The sequence below is a fragment of the Pseudophryne corroboree genome, chromosome 4, assembly GCF_028390025.1.
Source record: "Pseudophryne corroboree isolate aPseCor3 chromosome 4, aPseCor3.hap2, whole genome shotgun sequence".
NCBI lineage: Eukaryota > Metazoa > Chordata > Amphibia > Anura > Myobatrachidae > Pseudophryne > Pseudophryne corroboree.
In genome coordinates, this window is record NC_086447.1 from 31,176,501 (window position 1) to 31,190,936 (window position 14,436).

Consider the following 14,436-nt stretch of genomic DNA (forward strand, 5'->3'; position numbering starts at 1 on the left):
CAAACAAAATTGGCAAATTGCATGACATTCACAATTCAAGATTTAGGCTCATCCATACTTAAGGTTTTTATGCACCATTGAACTGATATACACTGGTATCAAAACTGAGAAAAGAAAAGACCTTTGATGTACTTGCATATGGCACCTCAGTGAACTTTGTAAAATGTGTTTACAAATCTTTAATCAGGCAGTGGTGGAATCAAAAGTCATCTGCTAAGAAGGAATCATGATTTCTACAAAGATTTTAACATTTCCTATGGACCTTGTCATCTGAGCATATCTTAAGCAACAACTATAAGTGCGAGAACAGCACATAAGGAAAAGGATGAATTGGCCGGGAATCGAACCCGGGTCAACTGCTTGGAAAGCAGCTTTGCTCACCACTATACCACCAATGCTTGAGCACTTTTCAAAAGCATATAGTGGCCAATATGGAAATCACAACAACTGTTTGAAAGATATTTATAGCCTGCGCTGTAGCACCATTGGTGGAAGATATTCAAACAAAATTGGCAAATTGAATGACATTCACAATTCAAGATTTAGGCTCATCCATACTTAAGGTTTTTATGCCCCATAGAACTGATATACAGTGGTATCAAAACTGAGAAAAGAAAAGACCTTTGATGTACTTGCATATGGCACCTCAGTGAACTTTGTAAAATATATTTACAAATCTTTAATCAAGCAGTGGTGGAATCAAAAGTCATCTGCTAAGAAGGAATCATGATTTCTACAAAGAATTTAAAATTTTCTATGGACCTTGTCATCTGAGCATATCTTAAGCAACAACTATAAGTGTGAAAACAGCACATAAGGAAAAGAAAGTATTGGCCGGGAATCGAACACGGGTCAACTGCTTGGAAGGCAGCTATGCTCACCACTATACCACCAATGCTTGAGCACTTTTCAAGTGCATATTGTGGCCAATATGGAAATCACAACAACTGTTTGAAAGATATTTATAGCCTGCGCTGTAGCACCATTGGTGGTAGATATTTAAACAAAATTGGCAAATTGCATGACATTCACAATTCAAGATTTAGGCTCATCCATGCTTAAGGTTTTTATGCACCATAGAACTGATATACAGTGGTATCAAAACTGAGAAAAGAAAAGACCTTTGATGTACTTGCATATGGCACCTCAGTGAACTTTGTAAAATGTGTTTACAAATCTTTAATCAGGCAGTGGTGGAATCAAAAGTCATCTGCTAAGAAGGAATCATGATTTCTACAAAGATTTTAACACTTTCTATGGACCTTGTCATCTGAGCATATCTTAAGCAACAACTATAAGTGCGAAAACAGCACATAAGGAAAAGGATGAATTGGCCGGGAATCAAACCCAGGTCAACTGCTTGGAAGGCAGCTATGCTCACCACTATACCACCAATGCTTGAGCACTTTTCAAATGCACATATTGGCCAATATGGAAATCACAACAACTGTTTGAAAGATATTTATAGCCTGCGCTGTAGCACCATTGGTGGAAGATATTCAAACAAAATTGTCAAATTGCATGGCATTCACAATTCAAGATTTAGGCTCATCCATACTTAAGGTTTTTATGCACTATTGAACTGATATACAGTGGTATCAAAACTGAGAAAAGAAAAGACCTTTGATGTACTTGCATATGGCACCTCAGTGAACTTTGTAAAATATATTTACAAATCTTTAATCAAGCAGTGGTGGAATCAAAAGACATCTGCTAAGAAGGAATCATGATTTCTACAAAGAATTAAAAATTTTCTATGGACCTTGTCATCTGAGCATATCTTAAGCAACAACTATAAGTGTGAAAACAGCACATAAAGAATAGAATGTATTGGCCGGGAATCGAACCCGGGTCAACTGCTTGGAAGGAAGCTATGCTCACCACTATACCACCAATGCTTGAGCACTTTTCAAGTGCATATTGTGGCCAATATGGAAATCACAACAACTGTTTGAAAGATATTTATAGCCTGCGCTGTAGCACCATTGGTGGTAGATATTTAAACAAAATTGGCAAATTGCATGACATTCAAAATTCAAGATTTAGGCTCATCCATACTTAAGGTTTTTATGCACCATTGAACTGATATACACTGGTATCAAAACTGAGAAAAGAAAAGACCTTTGATGTACTTGCATATGGCACCTCAGTGAACTTTGTAAAATGTGTTTACAAATCTTTAATCAGGCAGTGGTGGAATCAAAAGTCATCTGCTAAGAAGGAATCATGATTTCTACAAAGATTTTAACATTTCCTATGGACCTTGTCATCTGAGCATATCTTAAGCAACAACTATAAGTGCGAAAACAGCACATAAGGATAAGGATGAATTGGCCAGGAATCGAACCCGGGTCAACTGCTTGGAAGGCAGCTATGCTCACCACTATACCACCAATGCTTGAGCACTTTTCAAATGTATATAGTGTCCAATATGGAAATCACAACAACTGTTTGAAAGCTATTTATAGCCTGCGCTGTAGCACCATTGGTGGAAGATATTCAAACAAAATTGGCAAATTGTATGACATTCACAATTCAAGATTTAGGCTCATCCATACTTAAGGTTTTTATGCACCATAGAACTGATATACAGTGGTATCAAAACTGAGAAAAGAAAAGACCTTTGATGTACTTGCATATGGCACCTCAGTGAACTTTGTAAAATGTATTTACAAATCTTTAATCAAGCAGTGGTGGAATCAAAAGTCATCTGCTAAGTAGGAATCATGATTTCTACAAAGAATTTAAAATTTTCTATGGACCTTGTCATCTGAGCATATCTTAAGCAACAACTATAAGTGTGAAAGCAGCACATAAGGAAAAGAATGTATTGGCCGGGAATCGAACCCGGGTAAACTGCTTGGAAGGAAGATATGCTCACCACTATACCACCAATGCTTGAGCAGTTTTCAAGTGCATATTGTGGCCAATATGGAAATCACAACAACTGTTTGAAAGATATGTATAGCCTGCGCTGTAGCACCATTGGTGGTAGATATTTAAACAAAATTGGCAAATTGCATGACATTATCAATTCAAGATTTAGGCTCATCCATACTTAAGGTTTTTATGCACCATTGAACTGATATACACTGGTATCAAAACTGAGAAAAGAAAAGACCTTTGATGTACTTGCATATGGCACCTCAGTGAACTTTGTAAAATGTGTTTACAAATCTTTAATCAGGCAGTGGTGGAATCAAAAGTCATCTGCTAAGAAGGAATCATGATTTCTACAAAGATTTTAACATTTCCTATGGACCTTGTCATCTGAGCATATCTTAAGCAACAACTATAAGTGCGAAAACAGCACATAAGGAAAAGGATGAATTGGCTGGGAATCGAACCAGGGTCAACTGCTTGGAAGACAGCTATGCTCACCACTATAACACCAATGCTTGAGCACTTTTCAAATGCATATTGAAAGGATTTGCCCTTATACCTTAACCCTCGATGTGATGGCCTCTTAGACGTCTGGAGTGTAAACTCTTAGCCACAAGGTACATGCACAACACAAGCAGTAAGAATTCACACTGTTTATTTAATAAATTACAGAGTACTATATAGAAAAGAAACATGGGTGTATACAATATGTGCAAGCATATGATTGGATAAATAGAAGTAGCATACGACATTACATGCAGGATATTTTAGTAACACACAGAAGTAACAGTTTTGATCTGGTATGTAATTGTCCTTGAAGATAAGACACACACAAGCCTTATATTATATGAACAGACAAAGGCATCTTGTAGAGAGTGCGTACGTGTCTATTCAAACACATAACAATTCATATAGCATGTTTAACCCTTCATTAGGGAGGTAGAAATATTCACTTTTACACTATACTTATTATAAGGAAATTGATCATATAAAAAGTAATATTTACAAAGACAGAAGAGCTAACCCTTCAATCCCCTCTTAGAATCATGATTATTATATGACATGATTCTTGAGTGAGGCTCCTTTCTTGTTTCTCCAGTTCTTGAGATATTGGACATAATCGTCGGGTCCTTTACTATCAGAGGAGGTGACAGGACTGGTGGTTATGTCATAATACATCAGGGCCTTATCAATGCCTTTGGAGGTAAGTTTCTTTCCACAGGGAATTACACAATAAACTATAATGCCTACAAGAATTAAAGTTACAAGTATGAATATGCTTATTTGCACAAGAGCCTGTTTCCAATTTTCAAACCACCCAAAATATTGGCTCCATGGGTTATCAATACCTGAATTTTTCTTAAGTTCTATGGATAAGGTTTCTAACTTGTTTATGGCTAAAGTAACCTTACCATTGGGACCAGTGTTGTCAGGAATATATGTACAACAGCCTTCCACCTTACTAATGTAAACACATGTACCGCCTTTTTCTGCTAGAATCATGTCAAGGGCCATTCTATTTTGAAATGTCATTTGGGAAGTGGCTTCTAGCTGTTCAGCTATACCTTTAAGAGCATCTTTGGTATCATTAACAAATCTTTGTTGATTATAATATATATAATTAATCCAGGCTACGTTTTTATTTACAGTTACTATAGGGAACAATGACTCAAAACCCGCAGCCACCTCATCTCTAGCTTTGAACTCATTTGGAACACCTCTTGGGACCCCTATAGCATCAATGTATACGTGGGGGTCAAAGCTACCTCCTGGGAGTGCTCTTTTCTTTCGATTAACAGGAGTATTAGAGGGAGGAGTGGGGTCATCGGTGATCATTAAAAAGGCTGAAAAAACAATTTTCCTGTTCTAGGGGTATATTAAGGGGCACTGTACCTAGGTGGGGCCTAGATTTGCCACAGACATAACAGTTGCTTTTATTGTGTTTGTTAGCACTATACTTCATCCATTCCAACCAAAAATTAATGTCAGAGAAACCAGTTTCAATAGCTAGGGTGTCTTCAAAGGTAGGGTTAGTAATAGCCACCATATCTTTAGAAGTGGCAATATGGGGCTTTAAAGGTTTGTTTTGGGGAGCAATTTTAGGCTGGTATTTTGGGTTTTTATACATGTCCCACAAATAAAACATTTGTCTTGCACTATAGTACCATTCGTCAGTAACACAAATATATACTGTCTCAGACATTCCTGATTTCCTTTTCTGCTGTATGAAATGTTTGTTGTCAGCAAGTTTAGGGAACATGAAATAATCAAGGATGTATGTGGCTACGTGTGTATTGGAGGAATTGTACCACAAGGTGGGGACCCCATCTGTTTGTGTGATGTCGACTTCACATATTGTGAGGTGAATGAGGGCCAGTAGGGCTATCGAGATAGTCCCCAGGATAAAGATAGGGGACAGGTTCCTCATCTTCTTCTGTTCTTCTTTCTTCGCTAGGTGGGAGGTCACGGCTGTCTGCCCCGGTTCGTACCTCACTGGAATCACTTGCTTCCCTCTCTAGGTCTGGTCTAGGAACCTTTTTTTACTCGGGATGCATGGGTCCAGGTAGGACTTTCCTCTGTCAGGACTGCTGTCCGGGTAACTGCTACGACCTCTGTCTCTGGACCATAGGTGAAGTCTCCTGGGCTCTTGTTCCTGGGGAGCACCTTCACCACGACTCTGTCTCCGACTTTAAAGGGGTGTGTAGGTTCCTGTGGATTCAAAGGGTTTTTACAAACAACCTCATGTTCAATTTCATTCAGTTTTGTTATCAGGGACCTGACATACTCTTCTCTGATGAGTTCTAGATCTCCTTCCTGTATTACTAGTGGTTTCTTAGCCCAGGGTGTAGGAAAAGGGTCTACCCATTAGTATTTCAAAGGGTGAGTATCCTAGAGTTTTCTGTGGGGTATTCAAGATGCTGGTGTTTAGCTTTATTAGGGTTGTTCCTGAGGCAAGTGATGCATCTGCTAACATACTGGTCCACAAGTGATTTGGCATTAGTAACATAAAAATCATTGGTTAGTAGGAGGAGTGTTGTGGCTTCACCACGGTGACCAACACCACGGCACTGGGCAACGAGCAAAGGGGCACTGGACTGGGGTATACAGGGTTTCCCCTCTTTGCAGATTAATCCTGATTTAGGATTTTTTCTGCAGAATTGGGTAAGTCCAGTCGGAGAGATCAGTATTAGTCGCAGCAGCTTGAAGTTGAGTGAGCAGATGGACGTTGTAAAGGGAGGGACATGCTCTAGTGAGTGCAATGAGTTCTGCAGCTTGCGCGGACTGATAAGGTATTGGTAGGGTTTCCAACACAGTATCAGGGAGGGTGACAATGGCATAGCCAGCCTGGTATGTATTGTCATTGGGCCTACTACATGAGCCGTCAACAAAAACTACGTCTGCGCCTGGTATGGGAACGGGAGACATGTCAAGTCTGGGAGAAGTTTCAGCTTCAATAGAAGCAGCACAGTCATGTAGGTCGGGTGGTTCATCCTCGGGACCTTTCAAGCCTAAAAGGGCATTGAGAATGGGTGCAGGGCCAGAAGAACTAGCAGTGTACTTGATGGTAAGGGTAGGGTTACTCAAAAGGAGTACTTCATATCCACTAAGGCGTTGTGCTGACATGTGCTGTGTGTAAGCCTTTAAGTATTGCCAGGACATCATGTGTGGTGTGGAGTACTGTGATGTGGCCTAAAGTGAGGGTAGTGGCCATTTCTGCAACCATTGCACAGGCTGCCAAAGCCCTGAGGCAGGCAGGCATACCTTGCACAGACACTGGCATGACTTTGGGAAAAAAATGCCACGGGGCGCAACTTCCCTCCATGAAACTGTGTGAGCACCCCCGCCATGGTTTTACAATTGTCCCTTGCATATAGATGGAAAGGTAGCACATAACTGGGGAGGCCAAGTGCCGGACTTTTCATCAACATACATTTTAAACTTTCATATGCAGTTAACATTTCTTGTGACCATTGTACAGTTTTAGGTTTGTCCTTCAGTGTGGCTTGTCTCAAAATGTTATCACAATAAGAGCAATCAGATATCCACTGTCTGCAGTAATTTACCATACCCAGGAAGGACAGTAGTTCCCTCTGGGTAGTTGGGGTGACCAGGCCCAATACAGACTGTATGCGTTGTGGACTGACTTTCCTCTCTCCCTGAGTGAGCACAAAACCTAAGTAATCAACATGCTTTTTACACCATTGCATTTTTATTTTGGACACCTTGTGTCCACATTCACAAAGCCAGTTTAGTAATGAAACACCATCCTCTCGGCAGGCCTCCTCAGTTTTACTACAGAGCAGCAGATCATCTGCATACTGTAGCAGGACTGAACCATGGTGAGGTTGCCAGGGCCTCAATGTGGCCTGGAGACAACAGGTGCGTCAATAATCTGCACCAGGTAAGTTGTTTACCCTCAAAAGAAAAGGCAAAAGTAATTGTGTCTGTGAATCTACAGGTATGCTGAAAAAAAAAGGCATTCTTCAAATCAATTACAGAGAACGCAGCATCTGCAGGGATTGCAGAAATGAGTGAGTTTACATCTGGAACAATTGGTGCAATTGGGACAATTAGCTGATTGATTGCTCTGAGATTCTGTACAAATCTTATACTACCATCAGCTTTGGCAACAGGGTTCACAGGAGTACAGTATGGTGATACAATATGTCTGAGAATACCCTGTTGTAAGAATTGCTGTATCACGGGGCGGAGACCTTCTATCTTTTCTGGTGAGAGGGGATACTACATAAGTCAGAACACAAAACACTGGTTGTTGCACCGCTGTCCACTAAAAAGGGAATTTTACTTCCATTTATAATAAGTGGCAGCAGAGGTGAATCTTCACTATGACGGGTGAGTTGAATAAAGGCTGGGATACCCTCCTCCGGGCCCCGTCAGTGCGCGGGGTCTTTGGAATGTTCCCTGACTGCGGGGTTGGTTCTGTCTGTCAAAGCGTCTGGGGTTCTGATAGTTATGAGTGGGCGCAGGTTTCTGTTTACAAGCTACAGCGACAGGCAAAAAGCACAGGCTTTAAAGACTTCCTTCATATGTGTATAGCTGCGTCCTTTGCAAGCTTTGCGCAAATAAGATATACAGCCATCGAGGGTAATAGTGGGCTTGGGACAGTGTTTTACTATTATCTAAACTCTGGGTTACTGATGCGTTAGGGACAGAGCTAGTGGAAGTTGGAGGCGATCCCATTTAGTGTGAAAGGGTTACTGCTGCCAAGAGATTTGTGTCTCTGAGCGCAGGATACATTGGAATGCAAAGGGGGGAGGCGAGAGGGATTTTCAAAGATTTACAGTTCTCTGCAGCTTCGCTTCTGTGCTAAACTGACATTTTTTCTTAAATCTCCATATAGAAAAGGTAATTACTGCCTTCCCGTAGGAATGGGTCCTGTCCTGCTTTCTCTGTCCATCCCGCTAAATTATCCACCCATGGGTTAACTAAATAATACTCTGAGGTAGAGTTACGGGCAACATACATCTTGCATGTCTCACCAGGGAGGGGCGGGGGATATGCAGTTTTTTACTCTGACTAGAGCCCATTGTCAGACAGTAATATAAATCAACAGTACAACTTTTAAAAGAAAATTATCTAAAATATACAACACTCTACTTATACATGCATCAGCTTAACCAGTTAATTAGTCATTGACAATATCACAATATTATCTGTATAATGAGAACATGAAATCTTTTGACGGGTACGCTTACCTTCGTACAAGATGTCAGAAAAATACAGCGTTTTAGACAGGAAGCAAGAAAAGTGTTTGAGCATAGATATCTGGCAGACGAAAACTTACCAGCCGTCTGAACCAAATATAAGAACTTATCTCACTACAACATACAAGAATATATAGGCGATCAAATCGGGGTATTCTCTACGTTACGTATAGACCCCAGGTCTATGTTTTTTTTTTTTTTAAGTATCCCAGATACTGACGTCTTTGGAGAATTGCGCTTGGACCCCGGGTCCTTTCTCAGACGTATTCTTTAAGTCCCAGACATTAAAGATTCTATGGTATCCCTGATACCTGTTTTATGTTTTTTTCATAAAACTTCGTAATATTAAGTCCCGGACTTAAATATTACCTTGTCACGTGTTCCCGGAACACTGACACGGATTCAGCTTCAGTGTATGACCGCAATCCTGTATGGCAAAGTCAGACAATAAATTCTCTATTTTTACCATTCAGGGACGATCACTGAATCCCGGACATAGAGCTCCCAGCTGAAAGGATTTGCCCTTATACCTTAACCCTCGATGTGATGGCCTCTTAGACGTCTGGAGTGTAAACTCTTAGCCACAAGGTACATGCACAACACAAGCAGTAAGAATTCACACTGTTTATTTAATAAATTACAGAGTACTATATAGAAAAGAAACATGGGTGTATACAATATGTGCAAGCATATGATTGGATAAATAGAAGTAGCATACGACATTACATGCAGGATATTTTAGTAACACACAGAAGTAACAGTTTTGATCTGGTATGTAATTGTCCTTGAAGATAAGACACACACAAGCCTTATATTATATGAACAGACAAAGGCATCTTGTAGAGAGTGCGTACGTGTCTATTCAAACACATAACAATTCATATAGCATGTTTAACCCTTCATTAGGGAGGTAGAAATATTCACTTTTACACTATACTTATTATAAGGAAATTGATCATATAAAAAGTAATATTTACAAAGACAGAAGAGCTAACCCTTCACATATAGTGGCCAATATGGAAATCACAACAACTGTTTGAAAGATATTTATAGCCTGCGCTGTAGCACCATTGGTGGTAGATATTTAAACAAAATTGGCAAATTGCATGACATTCACAATTCAAGATTTAGGCTCATCCATGCTTAAGGTTTTTATGCACCATAGAACTGATATACAGTGGTATCAAAACTGAGAAAAGAAAAGACCTTTGATGTACTTGCATATGGCACCTCAGTGAACTTTGTAAAATGTGTTTACAAATCTTTAATCAGGCAGTGGTGGAATCAAAAGTCATCTGCTAAGAAGGAATCATGATTTCTACAAAGATTTTAACACTTTCTATGGACCTTGTCATCTGAGCATATCTTAAGCAACAACTATAAGTGCGAAAACAGCACATAAGGAAAAGGATGAATTGGCCGGGAATCAAACCCAGGTCAACTGCTCGGAAGGCAGCTATGCTCACCACTATACCACCAATGCTTGAGCACTTTTCAAATGCACATATTGGCCAATATGGAAATCACAACAACTGTTTGAAAGATATTTATAGCCTGCGCTGTAGCACCATTGGTGGAAGATATTCAAACAAAATTGTCAAATTGCATGGCATTCACAATTCAAGATTTAGGCTCATCCATACTTAAGGCTTTTATGCACTATTGAACTGATATACAGTGGTATCAAAACTGAGAAAAGAAAAGACCTTTGATGTACTTGCATATGGCACCTCAGTGAACTTTGTAAAATATATTTACAAATCTTTAATCAAGCAGTGGTGGAATCAAAAGTCATCTGCTAAGAAGGAATCATGATTTCTACAAAGAATTAAAAATTTTCTATGGACCTTGTCATCTGAGCATATCTTAAGCAACAACTATAAGTGTGAAAACAGCACATAAAGAATAGAATGTATTGGCCGGGAATCGAACCCGGGTCAACTGCTTGGAAGGAAGCTATGCTCACCACTATACCACCAATGCTTGAGCACTTTTCAAGTGCATATTGTGGCCAATATGGAAATCACAACAACTGTTTGAAAGATATTTATAGCCTGCGCTGTAGCACCATTGGTGGTAGATATTTAAACAAAATTGGCAAATTGCATGACATTCACAATTCAAGATTTAGGCTCATCCATACTTAAGGTTTTTATGCACCATTGAACTGATATACACTGGTATCAAAACTGAGAAAAGAAAAGACCTTTGATGTACTTGCATATGGCACCTCAGTGAACTTTGTAAAATGTGTTTACAAATCTTTAATCAGGCAGTGGTGGAATCAAAAGTCATCTGCTAAGAAGGAATCATGATTTCTACAAAGATTTTAACATTTCCTATGGACCTTGTCATCTGAGCATATCTTAAGCAACAACTATAAGTGCGAAAACAGCACATAAGGAAAAGGATGAATTGGCCAGGAATCGAACCCGGATCAACTGCTTGGAAGGCAGCTATGCTCACCACTATAGCACCAATGCTTGAGCACTTTTCAAATGTATATAGTGTCCAATATGGAAATCACAACAACTGTTTGAAAGCTATTTATAGCCTGCGCTGTAGCACCATTGGTGGAAGATATTCAAACAAAATTGGCAAATTGCATGACATTCACAATTCAAGATTTAGGCTCATCCATACTTAAGGTTTTTATGCACCATAGAACTGATATACAGTGGTATCAAAACTGAGAAAAGAATAGACCTTTGATGTACTTGCATATGGCACCTCAGTGAACTTTGTAAAATGTATTTACAAATCTTTAATCAAGCAGTGGTGGAATCAAAAGTCATCTGCTAAGTAGGAATCATGATTTCTACAAAGAATTTAAAATTTTCTATGGACCTTGTCATCTGAGCATATCTTAAGCAACAACTATAAGTGTGAAAGCAGCACATAAGGAAAAGAATGTATTGGCCGGGAATCGAACCCGGGTAAACTGCTTGGAAGGAAGATATGCTCACCACTATACCACCAATGCTTGAGCAGTTTTCACGTGCATATTGTGGCCAATATGGAAATCACAACAACTGTTTGAAAGATATGTATAGCCTGCGCTGTAGCACCATTGGTGGTAGATATTTAAACAAAATTGGCAAATTGCATGACATTATCAATTCAAGATTTAGGCTCATCCATACTTAAGGTTTTTATGCACCATTGAACTGATATACACTGGTATCAAAACTGAGAAAAGAAAAGAACTTTGATATACTTGCATATGGCACCTCAGTGAACTTTGTAAAATATATTTACAAATCTTTAATCAAGCAGTGGTGGAATCAAAAGTCATCTGCTAAGAAGGAATCATGATTTCTACAAAGAATTAAAAATTTTCTATGGACCTTGTCATCTGAGCATATCTTAAGCAACAACTATAAGTGTGAAAACAGCACATAAGGAAAAGAATGTATTGGCCGGGAATCGAACCCGGGTCAACTGCTTGGAAGGAAGCTATGCTCACCACTATACCACCAATGCTTGAGCACTTTCCACGTGCATATTGTGGCCAATATGGAAATCACAACAACTGTTTGAAAGATATTTATAGCCTGCGCTGTAGCACCATTGGTGGTAGATATTTAAACAAAATTGGCAAATTGCATGACATTCACAATTCAAGATTTAGGCTCATCCATGCTTAAGGTTTTTATGCACCATTGAACTGATATACAGTGGTATCAAAACTGAGAAAAGAAAAGACCTTTGATGTACTTGCATATGGCACCTCAGTGAACTTTGTAAAATGTGTTTACAAATCTTTAATCAGGCAGTGGTGGAATCAAAAGTCATCTGCTAAGAAGGAATCATGATTTCTACAAAGATTTTAACATTTCCAATGGACCTTGTCATCTGAGCATATCTTAAGCAACAACTATAAGTGCGAAAACAGCGCATAAGGAAAATGATGAATTGGCCGGGAATCGAACCCGGATCGACTGCATGGAAGGCAGCTATGCTCACCCCTATACCACCAATGCTTGAGCACTTTTCAAATGCATATAGTGGCCAATATGGAAATCACAACAACTGTTTGAAAGATATTTATAGCCTGCGCTGTAGCACCATTGGTGGAAGATATTCAAACAAAATTGGCAAATTGCATGACATTCACAATTCAAGATTTAGGCTCATCCATACTTAAGGTTTTTATGCACCATTGAACTGATATACACTGGTATCAAAACTGAGAAAAGAAAAGACCTTTGATGTACTTGCATATGGCACCTCAGTGAACTTTGTAAAATGTGTTTACAAATCTTTAATCAGGCAGTGGTGGAATCAAAAGTCATCTGCTAAGAAGGAATCATGATTTCTACAAAGATTTTAACATTTCCTATGGACCTTGTCATCTGAGCATATCTTAAGCAACAACTATAAGTGCGAGAACAGCACATAAGGAAAAGGATGAATTGGCCGGGAATCGAACCCGGGTCAACTGCTTGGAAAGCAGCTTTGCTCACCACTATACCACCAATGCTTGAGCACTTTTCAAAAGCATATAGTGGCCAATATGGAAATCACAACAACTGTTTGAAAGATATTTATAGCCTGCGCTGTAGCACCATTGGTGGAAGATATTCAAACAAAATTGGCAAATTGAATGACATTCACAATTCAAGATTTAGGCTCATCCATACTTAAGGTTTTTATGCCCCATAGAACTGATATACAGTGGTATCAAAACTGAGAAAAGAAAAGACCTTTGATGTACTTGCATATGGCACCTCAGTGAACTTTGTAAAATATATTTACAAATCTTTAATCAAGCAGTGGTGGAATCAAAAGTCATCTGCTAAGAAGGAATCATGATTTCTACAAAGAATTTAAAATTTTCTATGGACCTTGTCATCTGAGCATATCTTAAGCAACAACTATAAGTGTGAAAACAGCACATAAGGAAAAGAATGTATTGGCCGGGAATCGAACACGGGACAACTGCTTGGAAGGCAGCTATGCTCACCACTATACCACCAATGCTTGAGCACTTTTCAAGTGCATATTGTGGCCAATATGGAAATCACAACAACTGTTTGAAAGATATTTATAGCCTGCGCTGTAGCACCATTGGTGGTAGATATTTAAACAAAATTGGCAAATTGCATGACATTCACAATTCAAGATTTAGGCTCATCCATGCTTAAGGTTTTTATGCACCATAGAACTGATATACAGTGGTATCAAAACTGAGAAAAGAAAAGACCTTTGATGTACTTGCATATGGCACCTCAGTGAACTTTGTAAAATGTGTTTACAAATCTTTAATCAAGCAGTGGTGGAATCAAAAGTCATCTGCTAAGAAGGAATCATGATTTCTACAAAGATTTTAACACTTTCTATGGACCTTGTCATCTGAGCATATCTTAAGCAACAACTATAAGTGCGAAAACAGCACATAAGGAAAAGGATGAATTGGCCGGGAATCAAACCCAGGTCAACTGCTTGGAAGGCAGCTATGCTCACCACTATACCACCAATGCTTGAGCACTTTTCAAATGCACATATTGGCCAATATGGAAATCACAACAACTGTTTGAAAGATATTTATAGCCTGCGCTGTAGCACCATTGGTGGAAGATATTCAAACAAAATTGTCAAATTGCATGGCATTCACAATTCAAGATTTAGGCTCATCCATACTTAAGGTTTTTATGCACTATTGAACTGATATACAGTGGTATCAAAACTGAGAAAAGAAAAGACCTTTGATGTACTTGCATATGGCACCTCAGTGAACTTTGTAAAATATATTTACAAATCTTTAATCAAGCAGTGGTGGAATCAAAAGTCATCTGCTAAGAAGGAATCATGATTTCTACAAAGA